This window comes from Pseudophryne corroboree, chromosome 2 (genome assembly GCF_028390025.1).
Source record: "Pseudophryne corroboree isolate aPseCor3 chromosome 2, aPseCor3.hap2, whole genome shotgun sequence".
Classification (NCBI taxonomy): domain Eukaryota; kingdom Metazoa; phylum Chordata; class Amphibia; order Anura; family Myobatrachidae; genus Pseudophryne; species Pseudophryne corroboree.
Window position 1 is genome coordinate 230,181,389 of NC_086445.1, and position 26,936 is coordinate 230,208,324.

Genomic DNA, 26,936 nt, shown 5'->3' on the forward strand with positions numbered 1-26,936 from the left:
ATCTAGCCAATCAGCCGATATTACCCAGCCTCAGCGGCAGCAGTGAGTTCGGTGACACTTGCTGTGGCCAATAGCTCCCTCCATGCAAATTAAAAAGTGGTGTGGCTTTGTGAACAGAGGGCATGGCTTTGTGGGAATACCCATTTGTGTCACTATGGAGGCATTGGGGTATATTTACTAAGGTCCCGATTTTGACCGAGATGCCGTTTTTTCTACAAAGTGTCATCTCGGGAATTTACTAAACTCAAATTACGGCAGTGAAGAGTGCATTCGTATTTTTATTACGGCTGTGTAGTAAAAGTACGAATGAATACACCATCGGTCAAACGCGGCTGATTAGATATAGAACTCGGTCATTTACTAAGCATTCGTATTTGTATTTTATACCGTGAAAATGGTTTTGCGGTCGTAATATTTTACTATTCGTACAAAAAGCCTAAAAAAAAGTAGACCTGCTTTTGAGAAGCGTGCTTACATGTGTTGTCAATTATACATTACTCACACCTGACGTTTTTGACCTTTAAAAGGGGCCCCAACACATTTCTCAACACTCTCAATCTGAAATGGCTGCTACTGTGTGTCGTACTGCTGTATTGTTTGCTGTGGGATACCTGACACTGCTCCATGAGGCTACAATAAACCCAGGCCAGGAAAAACAACAGGGTCAGCAGGTTGTACATGTTCCGCGTAGGCTGGCCATGCCTTTTTTTTTAATTGGCCGTTTAAACTAAAACTAACTTGCTGATGACCATGTTATACAGATGCTCAGACTAAATGTTATAACTTATTTCACTCTGTATGATCTGGTCAAACTGACCCTAGACCCTGACGCAGCACGCTCTCGCCCTGTCTCAATACTCATCTGGCCCTAGACACTAATGTGTTGGTTATTTTGGTAGCTAATTAAGCAATACACATATTTGGTGTTATCAATTTATTTTAAACAAGATACCAATTTAGGCATAACACATATTGTAAATAATTAAATGGACTCCATATTCTGGACACTCAATATTATTTTTTACGTTTTTGGGTGCTGGGTGCAGAGTCTTGTGGTGGCTCGTGGGTGCGGCTTCGACTTGAACGTCGAACTGGTGATTGAACTGGGGTTTGGCTAGGGGTTGTTGTGCCTGAGCTTGAGGTCACATGGTGTGGGCCCATCACACTTAGATTTTGGCTTAAAATATTTAAACTTGCCATAAGCTGGGTATAAGCGGCAGTGTTGTTGGCAATGATGCGAGACAGATTGTCATTGATTACTTGGTTATGCTGGATCATCTGTATTAGAGTTGTCTGTTGCCGCTGTTGCTCATCCATGATGCGCTGAAGGTTAGCCTGCATTTGTGTGTTGTCTGCCCTCATCTGCTCTATAGTGTTTGCTATTCGCCCCACCTGCACTATGAGTCTGGCTGAGTTGCGACTCACTTTTGGCAAATGACGGGGCAGACTAGACAGGTGTTGTGTTTGGGTGGTGAGGCACGCGGAGTGTTGTGCCTGTTGTGCGGCCCAACCTGACCAAAACTCTTGGTCCGTTTGTATTGTCCCTGGTGTTGTGCTCATTTGTTGGCTTTGGGATGCTTGAGGTGGTTGGGGAATGTCCTGAGGCATCTTTGCCTGTGTTGGGTCGATGGGCTGCAGGTGGAGTGTTAAGGTCTCCTGGGCACGGTCCTGCTGGCCATCGTCGCTCATGATGGCTGGGTCTGTATGGGGTTGAACACAGGCAATATTTAGTACATATGGCGCATTGGTCCAACAATAGTTTTACGGCAACATGCATTACTTCATAATATTAATGTAATGGCTAAATCGATTATTGAATAAACTTAGCTATGTTGGTCACCTTTTAGTTAAATGATGTGGCTCCAAACGTATACTACTCTTTTTTTTTTTTGTGTGCAAATTGTAGGATTCAGAGTCAGAATTACTGTTTACACTCCATGTACTCTTACAAATTTAAAGTACTACATTTTATTTTGGATTATGAAGGTTCCTTTGGCCCAACACACAAAAATATTAAAATGTGTTGAACAATACAATCATACATTGGTCATGGCAGTCAGTGGTCTGTCGAAAACGTTTACTAATATAGTGGTCTAAAATGTACACATTAACAATGTTATTGTCTTTTTTTAAGGTGCCCTATGTTTAGAAGTGGAATTTTGGACCATGTCATTTTTTAATTTTAATTTTATGTAATTTCGTTGCTTTTATTTTTGTTTGACATAAATTTAATTCAAAATGTGTGGATATGGACATCCTCTAATTTTGCAAATAACATCCTAAAATAACGTTAACATCATCTGCTTGCAGTTGTTTATTATTGCAAGTTTGAGTGGTCATTTTGAGTTTTGAATTTACAGTACTAACAGTGGTGCAGATGTATAAACATGGAGAAGGCATAAGTAAGTGAGAAACCAGTGATATGTGCAAGGTGCTAAAGGCACAAGGCAAGCAGCTCCAAAATGTACCTTCACATTTTTACTAATTTTTGTACTGCTGCCTTTATCATCTTGCACATAACAGTGTTTTCACTTCCTTATGCCTTCACCTGGTTATTTAATCTACTACACTGTTTACTAATTGTTTTGTATAAATAAATAAAACATTACTCACCAGACAACTGTGGGGATTGTGGCTCATCACTTTGGGGGCTGGCCAAAAGCGCGAGTGGTGGCACGGCAGACACTGCAGAGATGCGCCTTCGGGGTGGTGATGCCGGTGCAGGAGCAGGAGCCTGAACACGGGGCCTCTTGGGAGGCCTTGTAGCCACAGTAACGCTGCCCTGTGATGGGCGCCTTAGTAGACGCGGAACAGACGAAGAACCTGTATGATAGTATCCTCATTAGATTTCATATTTAAAATGTGTTTGCAGAATATGTGGTTACAGTAAAATCTTACCAGCATTCCCACCATCATCAGCTCTAGGCAGGGTTGGCTGTGGCCTGGATGTGCTGCTTCTCTGGCGTACTGTAGAAAGAAGAAGAATGTCGATATGAACATACTCTTTGGTTGTTAAGTTTATGCGATTTTTTTTTAGGGTGGAAAACATATGTGGTAGCTGCTGTGACTTAAACTAAGCGATGCTTAGCCTTGCATGCATGACTACATTGGCTGTGTATACTTTCAATGTCAAAAATTAAAAACCATAGAATACATACAGAAATGCTAATAATGTCCAATATTATACCACTTAAAACACATACGTCGTAGCTTTACACAGCCACAATATTGCATGCTCAGGTTTTTTTTTTGTAACACCAACAATAATTACAGTAGCCACAAATATCTGCACTAAAATAAAACCAAAAAACCTACTAATGCATGCAAATACACATCATCAAAACCAATGAAAAACCAGAACACAAAATAAACATACATCCAGGGAAAAAGGATAATATTTCAAAACATATGCATAAAACACAGTCATCACACTTCATTAATAAACTCTAAATAACATTTACTTTGTAAAGTAGACAGCAGAAAATGACCAACACAAGAATAAACATTCACAATACATAATGGCTTAAAAAACATAATTAAGACACACAATACACCATCCCGGCCCAACCTGTGTCTCTCCAGATGTAGTGCAACTACACATCCCAGCATGCCCACCAACACATTTGTCATTCACTAAGTACCAAACTGTGGTAAGGCATGATGGGACTTGTAGTTTGACAACAGCTGGAGAACCACAGGGTGGCCTGGCCTGCAATACATCAACAACACATTTTGTTAAAAAATTTATAAAAAAAAAAACCATCATAAAGAATTTACACACAACTAAGGACAAAGCACAGATGTTATAAATAAAGACAGAAATATTAAAAACTCACCATCCGCCCTTGGCCGGTCCGAATCCCGGACATGAATGGCAGAAACCACCTCTGGTGGAATCAGCGTACGCATAGGCTCCTCCCAATCTTTATAAGACGCTCGGAAGGGGTGTCCACCCCCGGTTTGACGGGCAGATTTTGCCTCCTTAGCCATCTTCGCCTTCACACGGCGCTTGATGTCATAGAAGCGTTTCCGACAGGTGTCCTCGGTCCGCCTCACCACACCCTCACTGTTCACAGCAGCAACAACCTTCCCCCACAGAACAGTCTTCCTGCGGGTCGACACCTTTGCTGCATCAGACCCAAACAACTGGCGATGATGCCTCATCAGCTCCCGCACCAGAGCCATATTTTCGGAGTAACTAAACTTTACATTGCGGCCCGTCTTTGTAGTGGTGCGTGGCTGCGGAGCCACAACACCATCACTATCACTATTAGTGGAAGCCGCTGCCGCAACCTCCCCCTCACTAACCTCCTCCCTCTCACTCACCTCCTCCACCTCACTCACCTCCTCCCTCTCACTCACCTCCTGTCACGATCCGGGTATCTGGACGCCATTACTTACCCTTCAGAAGCCTCCTAAGGCTGGCTCAGCGTTCCAGGACCGGATCCCATCTGTTATACTGATGTCCACATTCCTGCCTCCTCTCCTGTCACTCTGAGACGCTGTCACCGCGGCGCCATGTTACATCCGGAATGACGTCTCCCGCGGCCTCCGCCGCCGTCCCTGAGTTTCTGCATGCAGGATGTCAGAGTGGCGATTACGTCAGCCGCGGCCTCCGCTGTGCCCGCGTGGTTCAAATGTGCACTCATCAGTCTGGCGTCTCCTGTTTACTGTGGCCGGCGCCGCCATTACTGTTAAATTTCCCACATGGATTACAAACCAATCTTCCCTCCAAGTGTCTGCATGGGCGCAGCCATGTTGGATTCTGTCATCTGCTCATTTCCAACAATCTGTTGTTGCATTATTAATCTGCATAATTGCCTAGCCAATCCCTTCCTTGCTGCAGGTATAAGTATTCTGTGCCTGAGCAAGGAAGGCGTCAGTGCTTTGGTTGTCAAACCTAGTTCCAGTTGTCTCTCTCCTGTGGTTGTTCTCCAGGTTCCAGTTCCTATCTCCAAACCTCCACTAAAGAGATCCGCTCCTGTCTTCCATCTGCGGTGTAGCCTGACTCTCCTATCCTTTTGGATTCATCTGCTTCCAGCTACAGATCCACCTGCTTACAGCATTCAGCTTCCAGCAGAGGTCAACTCTTCTTAAAGTGCCGGTACCCTTTTCTGCAGATTACCACTCACCACCGGTATTATTATTTCACCGCTCTCAAGCTCCATATCATTTCATATATCATCGCTCTCAAGCTACATTTATTATTTAACTGGTTCCAGCCAGTATCCACTCCGTGCCAACCCCAGTCTGGTTTCAGCCAGTACCCACAGCAGCCGTTTTATCCACAGCAGCCCAGCTCTTCCTGGAACACCAGCTGGTACGATCCTGGGCTATCTCCATTGCTACAGTCGGGCCTGGTAAGGACTGTCCAACTAGAAGATTATAAGAACTATCTCATACTACCAGAGCCCTGTGGCCCTTGCCACCCTGTAGTACCCAGGAACTGTATTATTTCCCTGCTGAGTTTATGTTTTCTTTTATTTGCTGCTGTGTTACGGAGTATGTCATAATAAACATCATTGACTTTTACCCTGGTTGTCGTGGTCACGCCTTCGGGCAATTCTTCTACATGTAACTTACATGTCTAGGGGTCTGATACAACCTTCCAGGTTCCGTTACATCTCAGCTCCTACAACTGAGGCTGCCTCCCGTCAGCTCAGGCCCTCAGTTGTGACACCTCCTCCACCTCACTCACCTCATCCCTCTCACTCACCTCCTCCACCACACTCACCTCTGACTGTGACATAATCAGAACAAACCACAAAAAACACAGAGAAAAAAAAACAAATAACACACTCCTCCACTACCACTACACACCACACACACACACTCACTCACAAACAATGACAATAGACGTAACTAAAATACAAAATACAAAAAACTAGACAGACTTTTAAATAACTCCACAACAAGTATAACAAGACTACTTACACACACAGTACAGCACTCAACAATCACAAAACTCCGCCTCAAAACCTCCACAAACTCCACAAAACTCACCAACTCCTAACACACCTTCCTCTCTCCTCTCCACTAGCTAAACCCACGAGGTTCGGCCGGTTTGGGGCGTTTTTATAGTAATGTGCACAGACACTCCTCCATCACGAATCTAACCAATCACGGACAAGTGACAAAAACGAAACTTAGGAAAAAAAGGCGCCAGTGAACGGACAAACACTGCCGTAACCGAAATGTGACGCATTCGTAACAAAACCACAGAACACGGCCGACAAACCGCAAAATCGGCCGCATTATACCTTACAAAACCACGAATGATATCGACATCGTAAAACACAAAAAATACAAATACGACAGCTTAGTAAATGAGGCGTAATAAATTCAAAAAGTTGCACAAATACACTTTCGATGACATTCGTGATGATTCTCACTGCAAATCGGTACTAATACGAATCTTAGTAAATATACCCCATTGTATCTTGGGAAGTCTCCCCAGTTACATCACACTACAGAACCTGGCTCCTGTCACTGTGGAGGAGCTGGTATTTTGGTGTCACTGCCTGGAAGGGTGACACATGGGTGTTGCCCCATACCCCCTTTGTGACACCTCTGCCCATAATTAGGTATAAGAGTAAAAATAAACAAAAAGAGCAATATGCATATTGGTAAAACCACGGGGGCTAATTCAGGCCATATCGCTAGGGTACGTTTTTTGCATCCCTGCGATCAGGTAGTCGCCACCTACAGGGGGAGGGGGAAATCGCTGTGCAGGGGTGCGATCGCATGTGCAGGAGAGCTGCACAAATGGAAGATTGTGCAGTCTCTACACACCCCAGGACTTACTCAACCGCTGCGATGATCGGGGCCGGAGCTGACGTCAGAAATCCTCCCTGCAAACGCCTGGTCCCTCCTGCATTTTTACGGACACTCCTCAAAAATGGTCAGTTGCCACCCACAAGCGCCGTCTTCCTGTCAATCTCCCAGCGCTCCCAGTCGCTGTGGATCATCGCGCCTGCGCATTGCGGTGCATACGCATGCGCAGTTCAGACCTGATCGCCCACTGTGCGGAAACGCACAGCAGCAATCAGGTCTGAATCGGCCCCCATGTTGCACTGGATGTGGGTCAGATGAATGTGCACAGAGATTTATAAATGGTAAGTTTTAGCTTTATTCTAAATTTTTGTGTAAATACAAAGCTGGCCAGTATTTGTTCTGTATGTGGAAAAGCAATCACTATTTTTCCTGCATGAAAATAAAACAAAAATAAAAATAAATGCATTTGCACCCTTTGCATTAGTATTACAACATGGTTTATATTAGGAACAAATTGCTCCTTTTTTGCTCTTACTCCTACTGTAACTCTGAATGATGCCCTCTATCTCTATTCCAATGAACTACAATGGATCTTAGCTTTGTTGGCAGTTGTAGACTGCAAGTTATGCCTGATTTATGTATAGCATTTTATTGGGGAAGATTGATGTATACCATATTTCAGTGGTTTCCAAAGTTTTCTTAATCACGGCACCCTAGAGTATCAGAATTTTATTCACGGCACCCTAGGCCAAAAGTTTCTTATTGAGAAATGTAGAAATAAATATTACATTAAGTATATTGGGGGTCATTCCGAGTTGATCGTAGCTGTGCAAAATTTTGCACAGCTACGATCACCTTTCCTGACATGCGGGGGGACGCCCAGCATGGGGCTAGTCCGCCCCGCATGTCAGTCCGGCCCCCCCCTCACAGAAGTGCAAAGGCATCGCACAGCTGCGATACCTTTGCACTTCAGGAGTAACTCCCGGTCAGCGCAGCTTTAGCTCCCTGGCCAGGAGCTACTCCTCGCTCCCTGGCCCGCAGCGGCTGCGTATGATGTCACGCAGCCGCTGCGGCCCGCTCCCCGTTCGGTCCGGCCACGCCTGCGTTGGCCGGACCGCGCCTACGAAACGGCGGCCAAACTCTGCCGTTTTGCCCCCTCCTGCCCATCGATTGCCTCTGCCTGTCAATCAGGCAGAGGCGATCGCTGTCTTGAAAACGCAGTGAGCGAACGGGTCGGAATGACCCCCATTGTGTTTATATGTCATCCTTAGGTTCAATTGTGTGGTGAGGGACAAGATTTGCTTCTGTTTGTCCAGATATTTTATAACTGACAGCCACCAGCACTGATTTTTCCTATTACAGTGACCATAACATTTTTTAGTTAGCCCTGGACCACCAACCCAAGGCACCCCTGCAAGTGTCCTGAGGCACCCCAGGGTGCCACGGCACACAGTTCGAGAACCACTGCCATATTATCTTATTTAAGTGGATTTCTCAGTATCAGAATTATCTTGTTCCACCACAGTCTGAATTTTGGTTTGCCATACTGTAAATATACTGTAGGATATACTGTATGTACATATTTTAATTTATTGCATATCCAGCTTGGAAACAGAGTTTCTGCAGCAGGGTACACTGTGTTCCACAGGAAAACATCGGGGTGTAGAGTGGATCTTGATCCAGAGGCACCAACATGATAAAGCTTTAGGCTGTCCCAGGATGCATTGGGGCCCCCTCTGTAACCCCGCCTCCAGGCACTGTGAGCTCAGTTTTCAGTTGGTGCCTGTAGCTGCAGGTCACATAACAGGAGGGCTGCACTGGGAAGCCCTGAGAAAGCAGAACATTTCTTCAAAACTGGGTTGCCAGCGCTGTATGTTATTTTGACACTTCAGCGCTACAGCTCCATCAGCTCCCAAGCGGCGTTGCATACTCCCGTGGCTCAGTGCCCGGGTACTTGCAGTAAAGATGCTACGGCTTTAGGCACATGGTCGCAGACGCTCTCCTGGTTCGCGTGGCTACTACGGGGAGGAGGTAAGAGGGGCCCCAGGCGGGACTCACCACTAAAGTGTGTTCCTGATCATAGTCTATAGATACGGACTGCGAGCTGGCGTGGACACTGTCACCGAGCAGGGACCCCACTATATCCACCAGGGCATAGGAGTACAGGTCTGGTGTACTAACACCCTTATTGAAAAGTCTCCTTAGTACCGGTGATGAGGTCCAGCATAGGGGAGTCGGCGCTTGACCTGTAGCCTTTCCCCAGCCCAGGGTTACATCTACTGCAGATTTTTCCACCCTGGAGATTCCTCACACTCTCCCGCACTCCCTGAGTAAGACGCTGGGCACCATCTTCGGAGTATAGCTGCGGCTAGTCTCTGGGACTGCAGGGCAAGGTCTCCCTTGTAAAGCTGCCTGTATACAGCGCTGTGACTTTACAAACACTTGAGTATTCTACATGTCTCTATACAGACAGCGTTAGTTAAGAAAAAGTGTACCAAATACAGAATATATTGTACAAGTATTCTGATATATACCTCCGGTCTAGGACCGCGCTGTGTTTTATTTATATATATATATATATATATATATATATATATATATATGGGATCCGGTCTGAAGATCGACAGTATCTAGGTCGACAATGTTTAGGTCGACCACTATAGGTCAACAGTCACTAGGTCGACATGGATGGAAGGTCGACAGGGTTTCTAGGTCGACATGTGCTAGGTCGACAGGTCTAAAGGTCGACATGAGTTTTTTAAAAAAAAAATCTTTTTTTTTAATTTTTTCATACTTAACGATCCACTTGGACTAAGATTGGAACGGTAAAGTGTGCCAAGCGGTAGCGGAGCGAAGGCACCATGCCCGAAGCATGGCGAGCGAAGCGAGCCATGCGAGGGGACGCGGTGCACTAATTTGGGATCCCGGTCACTCTACAAAGAAAACGACACAAAAAATAAAAACTCATGTCGACCTTTAGACCTGTCGACCTAGAAACCCTGTCGACCTTCCATCCATGTCGACCTAGTGACTGTCGACCTATAGTGGTTGACCTAAACATTGTCGACCTTGATACTGTCGATTTGATGAACCACACCCATATATATATATCATAGTTTATGGCATTCACTGACTCACTGTTCTGAAGCAGCAGCCGGGGTGCCTTCCTCACAACATAAATACAGAAGATAGGTTCCCTGGGGTACCTTTTGCACAGTACTCCTATGCATATAAAGAACCCGGCGGCACTCCTCGGACTTCGCAAAAAAGTTGATGTGTATTTCAACAAGAAGAAGGCTTTACAACAAGTGCTTTCAAATAAAGTGCATAGTGTAGTGTCACCAATGTTTCAACACCACTGGGGTGTTTTTTTCAAAGTGCTATGCTATTGTCACAAGGTGAAGTGAACAAGACCAACAACGTTGGAGCTGAATCTGACTTACCTAAATAAGATCTCTGAGCAGGTCTCTCCCCAGAACCCGTCGCTCACGCCGTTCCGTGACCGGAAGTACGGGTCCCCTGCACTTCCATACAGCGTCAGATGACTCATCAGTGCCTGTGACTGAAGTGTTGCCCGGCAACCGCATACACAATCACTATCGAGCGGCGCAGCTTACAGGGTGAGGGACCTGCGAGGAATGAAAAAGTGCATAAATCACAATCGTTACAGTGCATTCGTGCTACATGAAAAGTGAAATAAATATTTCATACACATACTGTATATTAGTTCAGTGCAGTTTTATTGTCATACTAATAATTATCTGCATTTAATGTGACTGTGCCTGTATCTGCTGTGAGGTTTCACTTTCAGTGTTTCCCAGAGATCTATCACTATTTCTGCAGCAGGATACACTGGTATTCCACAGGCAATAACATCGGGGTGTAGAGTTGGATCTTGATCCGAGGCACTAACAGGCTAAAGCTTTGACTGTTCCCAGGATGCACTGCACCGTCTTCTCTATAGCCCTCCTCCAGGCACTGGAGCTCAGTTTGTAAGTTGGTGCCTGCAGAAGAAAGACGACTTCATGGGCCGCAGCACAGGCACTAGATGCTGTGTATGTTATGCTGACATTCTGTGTTGCGGCTCCATCACCTTCTCCAGTGGCGCTGCATACTCCCTCGCGCTGGTTGCCGGGTACTTGCAGTGAAGACGCTCCGGTTATCAGGCACACATCACCGCTGCTCATAGTTGCCTACCCTCACGCATTTTGCAGGAGACTCCCTGAAATAGTAGCAATCTCCCTGACTCCCTGAAAAGTCCAGCAATCTCCCTGATTGCACCTTACCCCCATTATGCAGCTGTTACATTCTTGGGGAAAAAACAAATCAGAGATGCTTACATTGAAATGGGATCATCCGTACAATGTCCCTGTATTGGTGATAAGGCACAATGATCTCTATGGCTACATGCATTTTATATAAGGTTTCTCGTGGCCACTTACAGTATATGGAACCTCTAGTAAAACACAAAACATAAGCAAATACTGAAAAATGTCAGTATCTTTTCTTCAACAAGTAGATCTTACAAACTTTAAGGGCTCACTTACATTTGGATGTAAGTCATTTTCATGACACACGTCCGCCCTAATAGGTGTTAAGCCCCATACACACTAGACGAGAAAGTAAAAGATCTTGCTCAGAAGGGCCAATCTGAGCGAGATCTTTTACAATCTCATCCAGTGTGTACACTCAATGTCGTTAATGATGCGTGCTCCCATGCATCGTTAATGACCCCCTCCCTCGTCTGTACAGACGAGGGAGGTCCTCGTTAATGACAGTCATGCTGCAGATGCAGCATGGCTGCCATTCCCCCTGCCGTTACACCCTTCCATGCTTGCATTGGCAAGTGTGTATTCGATGCCGGCACCCCGCCGGGTCCTGCCCCCGCCAATATCGGTGTCAGCGGTGATCGTGTAGTGTGTACTGGGCTATACTTTCACAATCTCCCTGAATGCTTTTTCAAAAGTAGGCAAGTATGCCGCTGCTGCTCTCCTGGATTGCGTGGCCGCACTTCAGGGAGGAGGTGTTCCCGACGAAATCGCAATCCGGCTGCGGTCCCAGGAGATGGACCGCACCACTGGCGTGGACACTGTGGCTGTGCAGGGACCCCACTATATCCACCAGGGTAGGGAGCACAGGTCGGATTTACTAAAATCCATTTATTATAGGCTCCATAGTACCCGGTGGTGAAGTCCAGCAGAGGGAATAAGGTGCTGACCTGTAGCCACTTCCCCAGTTCCAGGCGCCATCTACAGCAGGTATTCCCACCCTGGAGCTGCATCTTTCTCTCTCCCTCACTCCCTGTCAGCATTTGGGCACCATTTCACAGAGCTGCGCTGATCCTGGGACTGCTGGGCAATGTCTCCTCTGTAAAGCCGCCTGCCTCATCAGCGCTGTGCATATATAGGACACTTAAGTATTCTACATGTCGTTTAGACAGCGTTAGTTAAGAACAAGTGCACCACTAAATTAATATTTAGTACAAGTATTCTGTGATATACATCCAGTGTTTACTGTGCATTGTTTTATCTGTATACAAACATATTCTATGTAGTATTACTAGTCCAGTGCAGTCTTATTGTTTATATGTAATAATGTCTGCATTGTACCTGTGACTGTGTGTGCCTATAGCTGCTGTGTGGATTCTGTTCTATGTATCACACATATTGCTATCACTATATTCTGTATCCTGGGGAACTAAGGCCCTCATTCCGAGTTGATCGCACGTAACAACTTTTTGCTGCTCAAGCGATCAACTTGACGCCGCCTATGCGGGAGTGTATTTTAGCATAGCAGGGCTGCGATCGCTTGTGCAGCCCTGCTATGCTAAAAAAGCTTCCTGCAAAACAAGACCAGGGTCAGACTTACCCTGTACGACGGATCCAGTGACGAAGGTCCCGGGATTGACGTCAGACATCCGCCCTCCAAACGCCTGGACACGCCTGCGTTCGGATCTCCACGCCCGTAAAACGGTGAGTATCCACCCCGGAACGCCTCACCGCTGTCAATCTTCTTGCGATGGCGCTAGCGATCACTTTCTTCTCTCTTCTGGTCATAGCCCGGTGACGGCTGTTGCCGGACAACGATGCGCGTGCGCATTGCGGGTGCCGTGCATGAGCATTTCCGACCCGTTTGCACCGCAGCGAAGAACCGCTGCGTGCAAATGGGTCGGAATGACCCCCTAAGTGCGTCAGTGCCTCATATACCATATAGTGTTTCACAGGATATACTGTTTTGTATTTTTCACTGTGTGTTTCAGTCACCTCATACCTTTTAAATCCCTTGTTTGTACTCTGCAATTGCAGCCACATATCTTAGGGTTTTTTTGTCAGGTATTGTGTTTGGCTATATTGTACTGATACGCCCTAGGGCTACATTCCCAATAATGTCTGCTGCACAGGGCGGGAAATCCGCAGACACCCCTGCATCATGCAGTGCTGGCACCACTGATTTATCTGAGGAAATTATTTCTGCAGGAAATTATTTCTGCATCAGGATCCTGCCGTATCTGGACGACTTGTTGATCCTGGCGAACTCCCCAGAGGCTCTCCTCCGTCATCTTGTACTGATGGTCCAATTCCTGCAAGCTCACGGGTGGCTCATCAACTGGAAGAAATCCTCACTGGTGCCTGCTCAGAGCATGGTGCACCTGGGGGCATTACTGGACACACACAACCAACATTTGTTCTTGTCTCCACATAAGGTCCTGAAGACAGAATCAGATGCATCCTCTCTCGCCAAAGAGTGTCGATACACTCGGCAGTGCAAGTACTAGGCCTCATGGTGTCGGCTTTCGACATGGTAGAGTACGCTCAATTTCATTCCTGCCCTCTGCAGAGGTTAATACTTTCCAAGTGGGACGGCCTGCCTCACCGGATCAGGTCTCAAATGATCTCTTTGACTCCGGAGGTTCGTCTTTCACTGAGTTGGTGGCTACAGGACCAAAAATTGAGCAGGGGTCATCCCTTCTGGTTCTCCAACTAGATCCTCCTAACGACGGATGCCAGTCTGCGGGGTTGGGACACGGTGTTGGAGCAACATTCTCTCCAGGGTCGGTGGACCAGGGAGGAATCTCTCCTCCAGATAAATATTCTGGAATTGTGGGCAGTGTTTAATGCGTTGACACTGGCCCTGCCTTTCGTACAGAACAGGCCTGTTCAAGTACAGTCAAACAGCGCCACCATGGTGGCGTACATAAATCATCACGGCGGCACTCAAAGCTGCATGGCAATGATGGAAGTGTCAAAAATTCTTCGATGGCCAGAACGCCATCTGCCAGCAATATCGGCAGTGCTCATTCCGGGGGTCTTCACCTGGGAAGTGGATTTCCTCAGTCGTCAGGACGTACACGCCGGGGAGTGGAGTCTTCATCTGAAGGTCTTCCAGCTCCTTGTGGACAAGTGGGGTCTACCAGATGTAGACCTGATGGTGTCTCAACACAATCACAAGGTACCGGTCTTCGGAGCAAGGACAAGGGATCCTCAAGCAGCATTTGTGGACGCACTGGAAATTCAATGGAACTTTAATCTGCCATACTTGTTCCCTCCAATGTCACTCCTGCCCAGGGTACTATGAAAGTTCAAGCAAGAAGGAGGCATACTGCTTCTAGTCGCTCCAGCGTGGCCCAGACGGCATTGGTCCTCAGACCTGCAGGGTCTCTCGATCGAGCGTTCTCTTCTACTTCCTCAATGCCCAGACCTCCTCGTTCAGGGCCCTTGTGTTTACCAGGACCTGGCAAGACTGGCTTTGACAGCGTGGCTCTTGAAGCTTCACTCCTCATGGCCAAAGGATTTTCTGAGGCTGTTATTCAAACTATGTTGAAGGCCCGCAAACCGGCTTCTGCACGGATTTATTATAGGATCTGGAATTCTTAGTTCACCTGGTGTGCTGCTAAGATTTATGATGCATACAAATTTAGTACTTCCAGACTTCTGGCTTTTTTTAGGACTTCGCCTGGCCTCCCTCAAGGTTCACATTTCTGTCTTGTCGGTGTGGTTTCAGCAAAAAATTGTATCTATTCCTGACGTTCATACATTCACTCAGGGTGTACTACGGATTCAGCCTCCCTATGTCCCTCCTGTGACTCCATGGAATCTGTCTGTTGTTCTTAATGCCCTTCAAGAGTTTCCGTTTGAACCTCTTGAGTTTGTGGACCTTAAATGCCTTACGCTTAAGGTCATTTTTCTGTTGGCTATTTCTTCTGCTAGGAGGGTGTTAGACTTATGCGCTTTGTCCTGTCGTCCACCCTATCTGATTTTTCACCGTGACCGGGCAGTTTTTAGACCTCACCCTGGTTATCTACCTAAGGTGGTGTCATCTTTCCACCTTAACCAAGAAATTGTGGTTCCGGCCTTTATCTCTCCTGGTTTGTTCTCCAAAGAGCGGTCTTTGGATGTGGTACGTGCTCTCCGCATATATGTAGAAAGGACTGCCTCTATCAGGAGGTCAGATTCTCTTTTTGTACTTTTTGGTTTCACAAACGTGGCTGGCCTGCAAATAAGCAGACATTGGCCAGATGGATTAGAATGGGGATTGCACAAGCTTATCAAGGCTCATTCTACTCGGTCTGTTGGACCTTCTTCTGCGGCCCACCTTGGCGCGTCCGCAAAACAATTGTGCAAGACGGATACGTGGTACTCAGTGAACACGTTCATCAGGTTCTATACCTTTGATACTTCCGCCTCCCAGGATGCTTCCTTTGGACGCCGGGTTCTTGTTCCCGCTACAGTGTGACCCCTCCCATGAGGAATAGCTTTAGGACATCCCCAATGTTATTCCCTGTGGAATACCAGTGTACCCCGCTGCAGAAAAGGAGATTTATGGTAAGACTTACCGTTGTTAAATCTCTTTCTGCGAGGTACACTGGTTATCCCAGGGCGCCCACCCTGACACACTTAGCTTATTTGGGTTTGTATGGAATTAGCCGCTAGTCCCTTCTCCTGTTGTGAGAATGTGGGTCTATGTGACTAACATCTACTGTCCCTTTTACCTGCTACTGCATTGGACTGGTTAACAAAACTGAGCTCCAGTGCCTGGAGGTGAGGCTATAGAGGAGGCGGTGCAGTGCATCCTGGGAACAGTCAAAGCTTTAGCCTGTTGGTGCCTCGGATCAAGATCCAACCCTACACCCCGATTTTATTCCCTTTGAAAACCAGTGTACCTCGCAGAAAGAGATTTAACAACGGTAAGTCTTACCATAAATCTCCTTATTCTGTACTCTAAGGGACTAGGTGTGTAAGGGTCGTTTATATAGTGCGTCACAGTATTTACCTATTCAGTATATTCTACTATGTACTCAGTCACATAATACAGGATTTATTTGCAGGTGTTGTGTACTGGAGACTCAGTCACATACTACTCCGTCTGGCTTCATCATACTAAACCGCTCTCTGTTGCATTTGTGTACAATGGCTAATAGGAAGGGCAGTAAATCTGTGGATGCTCCTGCATCATGCAGAACAGAGCCGGATTAAGGCAGGGGCGAGAGGGGCGGCCGTTTCGGGGCCCCCCACACCCTACGTTTTGTAGGAGTCTTCCTTCGGCGGCTCAGCTGTTCAGTAACAGTGGCCACCGAGGAGCCCCTGCATAGTTAGTCTTGCGGGACAGGGAAATCCCACGAGACAGTGACTGCAAGCCGCCGCACAGCCTGCGCTCCCTGCTGCAGTGTAAGTGAAGGTGTGTGAATGTATGTGTGCGCGTTTGTGTTTATGTGTGTGTGTGTGTGTGTGTGTATGTGTGTGTGTGTGTGTGTGTGTGTGTGTGTGTGTGTGTGTGTGTGTGTGTGTGTGTATGTGTGTGAGTGTGCAGGGCCCTGGGAGGGGGAGGGGGGGTGCGAGGACTTTGCCATAAAATCATAGGTGGGGGCCCCCACAATCTACTTTGTCCTGGGCCCCCATCCCCCTTAATACGTCCCTGATGCAGTGTATGCGCCAAGGATTTACAAGAGAGGAAAGCTGTGTATGATAGTCTGTGTACCATGTGTCATACACTCTCCAGTCAGTCTACAACTCCTGTATACAATCTGAGATGGCAACAATGTTAGCATACTATTGAAACACTGTGTCAACACAGGAGAAACCTATGCAGGCTGTATGATGTCTGTGATGGAACTGAGCAGACAAATGCAATGAATATCTTAATACTAATATTTACAATTACTCAATGAGCACATAGTTGTAATGTGTTATGAGTGAGCTACAATAAAATTATTGTTCAAATTAGTGCTATCTATAGATTAAATAAAATCCGTTCCTGTAACAATATATTCTGGATATTTAAAGACTGTGCATAATTTATTGGTCTAGTGATACACCTCATAATGAAATACCACCACATATAAGTTGGAATATATTTATCATCTTTACATGTATGGATCTGAATGTGATTAGCTGAAAGGGTACCACTAGTCCTAAATAATGAGGGTGCCTTTCCTCTAAGGACAATAATTGTGTGTACACCAGATTATTATAACTATCACATATCCAACTTGTATTTACATCTAATATTAAGGGAGGTATATATCCTCTAGGTGTATCACCTACTGGAATTAGATCTAGTGCATCGCCTTTATTGAGGAGACATACATATATCTTCTGGACGGTGTACTATATATTCATAGTGGACTATATATACAATAAACAACGCTCACTATACTTATTAGGACTACATCCTACTGGTGCAATCAGTGTTAGTACTGCCTACTGGATAAAACAATAACGACTAAGGCGTTTTGCATCTAAATTAGAAGCAGTAATAATTGATTTATCTGCCTTGATCTAAAATTTAGTATATAATTTTGAACGATTATTATAACATTATTATGACCTGCACTCTCCAACATACCTCCTATACTACACACATTTAAAACTTTCATATGTCATTGGAATGTTAATGTCCCACTAAGATGTCTCATCAGAGTGTATAGGAATATTGTTTCCATAAAAATATTATACATTATTGTACAGTGAGATCAACACTAGTAGACATAATGTGGACAAATTAAACAATTATTGACTACTGGCTGAATGTATGATAAATATATAATTTCTGTACAGTAGAAAAAAACACGCTGACACACATTTTTAATCTTTATTCACATTCATCAACTTTCATTGCACTCTTTTATGTTTTGTCTATGTTAATTATTTTAACCTCTATATGTTTCGCCTCAACTTGAAGTCTAATTAAAGACACTTTACACTATTTTTATGATAATAATAATAAAAGTTAAATTTTATGGAGAAGTGATAACCAGACCACCTCTCTCTATGTGTACCGATAGTACAGAGGAGGGGCTGCCCGAGGATATATCTGACAATGCCAGACAATACCTGTCTCAAATCACCACCGCTTCTTATTATATTCAAGAGGCGTCCTCTGAGGTGGGTGTGTTGGGTAACAAGGCGTCAACTACGTCTGTCCTGGCTCGCCGTATTCTGTGGTTGAGGTCATGGAAGGTGGACCTGGACTCCAAAAAGACCTTGCAGGTACTCCCTGTTAAGGAGACATCTTGTTTGGAGAAGACCTAAATAAGATTGTGTCTGAACTGACGGCTGCCAAGACTGCCTTTCTTTCAAATGCTAATCCTTCTGCACAGAAGGCAAAAGGTACCACTTTTCGTTCCCTTCAACCTCAAGGGAAAGCAAAAGGTCAGGCATATCCGAGACAATCTTGTGCTTCCAAAATCACTAAGCCCAAGACATAGCAGTCCTGGGCGGCCCATCAGCCTGCTTCTAAACAAGACAAGCCTGCCACATGACAGGGCGGGCCTCCCCCTGGGAGGCAGACTTCTGCAGTTCACTCAGGTCTGGTTAAAGATCACTTCAGATGCATGGGTGCGAGAAGTTGTCTCTCAGTGGTACGAACTCTCTTTCAAGTGACGTTTCCTTTGTCAGTTTTGCACCACAATCATCCCTTCGGATCCACTAAAGGCGCAAGCTCTGCAGCAGGCTGTGAGTTCTCTCCTGGAGTAGTAGTGCTGGTACCTCTGTCCCAAAGGGGCAGTGGTTACTACTTGACCCTGTGTCTAGTCTCGAAACCAATGGGTCCTTCCGGCCTATACTCAACCTCAAATCTCTGAACAATATTGTGAGAGTGTCCAAGTTCCCTATAGAGACGCTGCGCTCAATTGTACTGGCGATGGAACCCAGAGACTATATGGTATCCCTGGATATTCAGGATGCGTACCTGCATATACCTATTGCCAAGTCACTCAACACTACACTATCAGTTCCAGGTGATGCCATTTGGACAGGCTACAGCTCCTCAGATCTTCACCAACGTCATGGCCGTAATGATGGCACATCTCCGTCACCAGGGAGTCAGGATCCTGCCTTATCTGGATGACTTGCTGATCCTGGCCAACTCCCACACTGTCCTCCTCAGTCATCTACAACTGATGGTAAGTTTCCTACAAGCCCACAGGTGGCTCATCAATTGGAAGCTCAGAGCATGTTGCACCTTGGGGCACTCCTAGACACACACAGTCAACGTCTGTTCCTGTCTCTGGAGAAAGTCCTGAAGCTGCAGGACAGGATAAGATGCTTCCTTTGTCGCCCCAGAGTGTCGATGCACTCGGCGTTGTAAGTACTTGGCCTGATGGTGTCGGCATTCGACATGGTAGAGTACGCTCAATTTAATTCCCACCCTCTGAAGAGGTAAATTCTTTCCAAGTGGATTGGCCTACCTCATCAGATCAAATCTCACATGATTACTTTGACTCTGGAGGTTTGTCGAACGCTGACCTGGTGGCTACAGCAGGACCAGCAATTAAGCAAGGGCCATCCCTTTTGGATCCCCGACTTGGTCCTGCTGATGATGGATGCCAGTCTGCAGGGATGGAGTGCAGTGTTGGAGCAACACTCTTTCCAGGGTCATTGGACCAAGGAGGATTCTCTCCTCCAAATAAACATTCTGGAGCTGCGGGCGGTGTTCAATACGTTACCTCTTGCCCTGCGTCTGGTACAGAACAGGCCTGTTCAAGGGGTGTGGTATGGCTGACCGACGGTCAGCATACCAATGCTGGGATCCCGGCAGCATACCGATGCCGACGGGGGGAGGGGGGGGCGAGTGCAGCAAGTACCTTGCGGGCTTGCTTCACTCACCACGCTGCAGGCTCGGTGGGTACCTGCGGTCGCCACGGGTTCTGTTCCCACTCTATGGGTGTGGTGGACACCCACGAGTGGAAATAGTCCCTATTGGTCGGTATGCCCACCGTCGGGATAGTGAGGGGGCGGGATGTTAGGGGAGCTCATGTGACCGTCGGCCTCCTGACCGCCGGTCTCGTGAATACCACCCTGTTCAAGTACGGTCTGTTGGAAGTGTCAAAAAACCTTTGATTGGCGGAACGCCATCTGCCAGCAATATCAGCAGTGTTCATTCCGGGTGTCCTAAACTGGGAAGTGGACATACTCAGTCATTCGGATGTACAAGCCGGAGAGTGGAGTCTTCATCTGAAAGTCTTTCAACTCCTAGTAGACACGTGGGACCTACCGGATGTAGACCTGATGGCATCTCGACACAGTCACAAAGTTCCGGTCTTCGGATCAAGGACCAGGGATCCTCAAGCAGCATTCGTGGATGCACTAGCCATTCCATGGAACTTTTGGCTGCCTTATGTGTTACCTCCAGTGTCACTCCTGCCCAGGGTCCTGCGGAAGTTCCAGCAAGAAGGAGGAATACTACTGCTAGTCGCTCCAGCGCGCCTAGACGGCATTGGTTCTGCAGGGTCTATCGACAGAGCGTCCTCTTCTACTTCCTCAATGACCAGACCTCCTCGTAAAGGGCCCGTGTCTCTATCCAGACCTGGCCAGACTGGCTTTGACGGCGTGGCTCTTGAACCATCACTCCTGAGGGCCAAAGGATTCTCTGAGGCAGTCATCCAAACTATGTTGAAAGCCCGCAAACCGGCATCTGCCCGGATTTATTACAGGGTCTGGAATTCTTACTTCACCTGGTGCGCTGATAAGAACTATGATGTGTACAGATTCAAAACATCCAGAATCCTGGCTTTCCTGCAACAAGGCCTTCGTCTGACTTCCCTCAAGGTTCACATATCTGCCTTGTCAGTGTGGGTTCAGAGAAAAATTGCGTCTTTACCTGACGTTCATACATTCACTCAGGGTGTGTTAAGGATTCAGCCTCCCTATGTCCCTCCTGTGGCTCCATGGGATCTGTCTGTTGTCCTGAATGCCCTGCAAGAGTGTCAATTTGAACCTCTTGAGTCAATGGACCTTAAATGGCTCTCGGTTTCTGTTGGCTATTGCCACTGCTAGAAGGGGTTCGGACCTAGGCGCTTTGTCCTGTCGTCCACCCTTTTTAATATTACATCATGACCGGGCAATTCTTAGAACTCGCCCAGGTTATTTACCTAAGGTGGTGTCATCTTTTCACCTTAACCAAGAGATTGTGGTCCCGGCCTTTATCTCTCCTGGTTTGTCCTCCAAAGAGCAGTCTTTGGATGTTGTAAGGGCTCTCCGTATATATATATGTGGAGAGGACTATCTCTATCAGGAGGTCAGATACCTTTTTTGTACTGTTTGGTCTCCACAAACGTGGCAAATAAGCAAACCTTGGCCAGATGGATTAGAATGGTGATTGCACAAGCTTATGCACAGGCTGGTCTCCCAGCTCCTGCTGCTATTAAAACCCATTCTACTCAGTCTGTTGGACTTCCTAGAGCGGGCCGCCATGGCACGTACGCAGAACAATTGTGCAAGGTGGCTACATAGTCCTCGGTGAACACATTCATTAGGATTTATGCCTTTGATTCTCCCACCTCCCAAGATGCTTCCTTTGGATGCTGGTTTCTCATACCCACTAAGGCGCATCCCCTCCCTTGAGGAACTGCTTTAGGACATCCCCGATGTTTTCCTGTGGAACACAGTGTACCCCGCTGCAGAAAAGGAGAGTTATGGTAAACTTACCATTGTTAACTCTCTTTCTGCGAGGTACACTGGGTTCCACAGGGCGCCCACCCTGATGCACCTAGCTTCTGTGGATTTGTATGGCATTAGTCGCTAGTCCCTTCTCCTGTCGTGAGAGTGTAGTTCTATGTGACTAACATCTGCCTTCTCTCTTACCTGCTCCTACATTGGACTGGTTAACGAAACTGAGCTCAAAGTGCCTGGAGGCGGGGTTACAGAGGAGGCACCAATGCATCCTGGGATAGCCTAAAGCTTTAGCCTGTTGGTGCCTCTGGATCAATATCCACTCTACACCCCAATGTTTTCCTGTGGAACCCAGTGTACCTCGCAGAAAGAGAGTTAACAATGGTAAGTCTACCATAACTCTCCTTATATATGGTAAAAATACTGTAAGATTCTCTTTGTAAGAAAAATTGTTCAATGTATCTCATTTTTAATAAAGAACATGGGCCATACTTTCCTACTCTCCCAGAATGGCCGGGAGGCTCCCGAAAATCGGGTGACCCTCCCGGCACCCCGGAAGAGCAGACAAGTCCCCCGACTTTTCACTTCCCACCTGCCCGGCCGCCCACTTTAAGAGTAAAGTGGGCGGTCCGGACACTCGATGACGCGATTCAACAAGAATCATCGGCATTAGAGAGCGGGGGGCATGGCTTAAACACCGTGTTAATGTAACCCCGCCCTCGTATCGCTTCTGACCCGCCTCCACCACGCCCCATTCCGCCTCCTCCCCGCCCCCTCCTCTCGTCTTTGTCCCGGACAGCCCCTCCACTGAGCCGACCTGGCAGCTCTCTCCCGGAGAGGGCTGCCAGAAAGTAGGTAAGTATGACATGGGCCAAAAGTAATAGAGTGAGAGTTTCAGAAAGTGAGAGAGTTTGGTAAGGTTTTCAGTTTTTTTTAAAGTGGCAATTATTTACACTGCAAAACCAGGTTGCTCTTGCTGTGAAAATGATTGCCACTTTTAAATAAAACTGCAAAACCTTGCCAAATCTCTCACTTTTTGAAACTCACTCTATTACATTTAGTTGGTCATTCCGAGTTGTTCGCTCGCTAGCAGTTTTTAGCAGCCGTGTAAACGCTATGCCGCCTCCCACTGGGAGTGTATTTTAGCTTAGCAGAATTGCGAACGAAAGGATCGCAGAGCGGTGGCAAAGTGTTTTTGTGCAGTTTCAGAGTAGCTCAATACCTACTCAGCGCTTGCAATCACTTCAGACTATTCAGTTCCTGTTTTGACGTCACGAACACGCCCTGCGTTCGCCCAGCGACACCTGCGTTTTTCCTGGCACGCCTGCGTTTTTTCAAACACTCAGTTGGTCAGTTGACACCCAGAAACGCCCACTTCATGTCAATCACTCTGCGGTCAGCAGTGCGACTGAAAAACTTTGCTAGACCCTGTGTAAAACTACATCGGCTGTTGTAAAAGTACGACGCAAGTGCGCATTGCGCCGCATGCGCAGAAGGGCCTTTTTTTTGCCTCATCGCTGCACAGCAAACGAATGCAGCTAGCAATCAACTCGGAATGACCCCCTTGGCCCCATGTATGGGTTGTTCATTTAGCTGCATTGCATAAGGTTAATGTAGAGTAGTAAATAATACTTGATATGGATTTTAAATATATTATAAGTTTACGTATGCAGAGGTGATATAATGTCATGGTTGTAGTGCATAAAGTTTACCCGCACTGCCATTAACTTCTGCTTTAGACACACATTTTTATTCTATGTCTACGCAATATACTGAATTAAGGGGGTAATTCCAAGTTGATCGCAGCAGGAATTCTGTTAGCAACTGGGCAAAACCATGTGCACTGCAGGGGAGGCAGATATAACGGGTGGTCTTCAGTTTGCCGAATGTCGGGATCCCGGCGCACAGTATACCGGCGCCGGAATCCCGACACCCGGCATACCGGCACATATTCTCCCTCGTGGGGGTCCACGACCCCCCTGGAGGGAGAATAAAATAGCGTGGCCGTAGCGTGGCGAGCGCAGCGAGCCCGCAAGGGGCTCCTTTGCGCTCACCACGGTGTCGGTATGCCGGCGGTCGGGCTCCCGGCGCCGGTATGCTGGTCGCCGGGAGCCCGACCGCCGGCATACCATACTACACCCGATATAACTTGTGCAGAGAGAGTTAGATTTGGGTGTGGTGAGTTCAATCCAGGTTAGGGGGGGGGGGGGGGACGACTGTGACATCACTAAGCCCCGCCCCCCGCATTGGGAAATGCCGCGATTCGCGGATCCGCGGGAAGGGGGCAGGGCGGTTATCTCTATCCTGCTCGCATCACTAGGGTGCGAGCAGGATGCGGGAGCCCTGCCCACTCTTCCGGGGGTGCGGGGGGCTACCCCAAAAAACGGGAGCCTCCCGCAGCTTCCGGGAGAGTAGGTAAGTATGGTTCAATCTGCAATCTAATTTGCAGTGTAAAAATAAAGCAGCCAGTATTACTCTGCACAGAAATAAAATAACCCACCCAAATCTAACTCTCTCTGCAAATGTTATATCTGCCACACCTGCAGTGCACATGGGGGGTAATTCCAAGTTGATCGCAGCAGGATATTTTTTAGCAGTTGGGCAAAACCATGTGCACTGCAGGGGGGGCAGATATAACATTTGCAGAGAGAGTTAGATTTGGGTGGGTTATTTTGTTTCTGTGCAGGGTAAATACTGGCTGCTTTATTTTTACGATGCAATTCAGATTGCAGATTGAACTCACCCCACCCAAATCTAACTCTCTCTCTCTGCACATGTTACATCTGCCTCCCCTGCAGTGCACATGGTTTTGCCCAACTGCTAAAAAATTTCCTGCTGCGATCAACTTGGAATTACCCCCTAAGGGCCTAATTCAAGGTTGATTGCAAAACAACATTATACTCTAATGGGCAAAACCATGTGCATTGCAGGTGGGGCAGACACAATACAGTACACTCCCACAACACGAACTTGCTATAAAAAAAACTTCAGTAAAAGAGGAGGCACCCAGAGTACCTAGCAATTCAGGATGTGTACCCTTCAGCAACTTTGCTAATGTATGCAATTTAGCGGACATTCACAAACAGACCATAAGATGTTTTTTCTTTGTGGTCTGCTTAACCTAAGTGATATATTATATCACTTAGGGCCTAATTCAGAGCTGATCATAGATGTGTAAAAAATGCACATCTACAATCAAAATCTCTGACATGCGGGGCTATGTCCAGCACAGGGCTAGTCCACCCAGCATGGCAGGCCCTACCTCCCCCCACCCGCACCTGTTGAGTAGCTCCCTTCCTACGCAGCATAGCTGCGGTCAGATACCCGCTATGTTTTTGCTTGCAGCGGCTGCGGGTCACATCACTCAGCCACTGCGGCTCGCCCAGCAAATGGTCCAGACACGCCTATGTTGCCCGGACCGCCCCCCCCCCCCCTCCCCCCCATGCCATCCGAACGCCGCTGGCATGCCCCCTCTTGCCCTGCGTCCGCCTCTGCCTGTCAATCAGGCACAGAGGCGATCGCACCAGTAAGATGCCTTCCCATTTCACTGTGTGTGCATGCGCAGTGCGGTTGCTGCTTGTGTGCACACCTCACTGGACTTCATCCTACGATCGCTGCTGATGCAGCAACCAGGTCTGAATTAGGCCCTTAATGACGTGTCATTAAACAATCAAGTCAGCAAAGATTGCAAAGTGCTGATTTTGAGAACTTAATTGTTTAATTAAATGTTATTAAACAATTAAGCCACCAACCATATCAAAATAGCATGTTTGAAGTCCTAATGCTTAGCCAGGCATTAACACGGTATATGGTCAGCATACCGCTCGTCAGGATCCTGGTTGTCATAGTACCGATGCTGGGATCTTGACTGGTGCACATACCGCCGCCGGTATACCGCTGCGTTATACGGGTGGACACCCATAGAGGGAGAATAGAATCTGTGGCGAGCGTAGCTTCGTTGCGCTCGCCCCCATGCCGGCATTCCACCTCTCGGGATGCCGATGTCGGTATACTGACCTTCGGCATCCCATGCGGCGGGATACCATACCGATCCCATTAACACATCATTTGTGTGTGATTTTGCACTAATTGTGCAATTATTAGCTAAGACATCGATAGTAGTGCACCTGTCATGGTGACTTCCAGACAGTGCCGTAACTAGGTATGGGCGGATGGGGCATTGCACACAGCGCAGTTCAGCTGTGGGCGCACCATCCGCTCCACACTGATTGCTCCTCACCAGCTGCAGCGCTGCCCGCTGTAGTGTAGTGTAATATTAGTAGCGATGCGCCCGGCACCTGCCCTGCCGGAGGCAGCGTTGCTAATATACATTACATTATAGTCACAGCAGGCAGCAGCGCAGCGCTCTCCCCACGCTCAGTCCCCCTCTGCTCAGTCCGCCCCCCTCCTCCTGCTCTTCACTTCCGGGTACTGGAGATGACTCATCTCATAGACAGCTGCTGCTGGTGCTTCCTTCACAGGAGTGAAGTCTCTCTCCTCCTCTCTCTCCCCTCGTGCAGACTCTTATCATGCAGGTACTGTACATTATGTGTTTATTACTGTTTCGGGCAGTAAACTAAATAACATTAACCACAAGGCCAGTCTATCTTACTCATCCTGGAATGTGTCTCAGTGATTTTTAAAACAAATCACTGTGTACAATACAGTGGAAAGTTTTGCAAAAAAAAAAAACTAATGTGTGTGTGTGTGTGTGTGTGTGTGTGTGTGTGTGTGTGTGTGTGTGTGTGTGTGTATACACTGCTCAAAAAAATAAAGGGAACACTTAAACAACACAATGTAACTCCAAGTCAATCACACTTCTGTGAAATCAAACTGTCCACTTAGGAAGCAACACTGATTGACAATCAATTTCACATGCTGTTGTGCAAATGGAATAGACAACAGGTGGGAATTATAGGCAATTAGCAAGACACCCCCAATAAAGGAGTTGTTCTGCAGGTGGTGACCACAGACCATTTCTCAGCTCCTATGCTTTCTGGCTGATGTTTTGGTCACTTTTGAAAGCTGGCGGTGCTTTCACTTTAGTGGTAGCATGAGACGGAGTCTACAACCCACACAAGTGGCTCAGGTAGTGCAGCTCATCCAGGATGGCACATCAATGCGAGCTGTGGCAAGAAGGTTTGCTGTGTCTGTCAGCATAGTGTCCAGAGCATGGAGGTGCTACCAGGAAACAGGCCAGTACATCAGGAGACGTGGAGGAGGCCGTAGGAGGGCAACAACCCAGCAGCAGGACCGCTACCTCCGCCTTTGTGC

At 47.2% G+C, this 26,936-nt stretch overlaps 1 protein-coding gene across 2 annotated transcripts in view; it reads left to right on the forward strand.

Moving 5' to 3' along the window:
• The window catches only part of STAT6 (signal transducer and activator of transcription 6), a 447,399-nt gene that overhangs the window by 106,055 nt on the left and 314,408 nt on the right, over positions 1 to 26,936 (forward strand). Inside the window, exon 1 of one of the 2 annotated variants that reach the window (XM_063952435.1) lies at positions 26,178 to 26,197. The exons of the other annotated variant lie outside the window; for it this stretch is intronic. The gene's annotated coding sequence lies outside the window, so the exon portion shown is untranslated. Of the gene's footprint in view, positions 1 to 26,177; positions 26,198 to 26,936 lie in introns of those variants that run through there. 2 annotated transcript variants of the gene reach the window in all.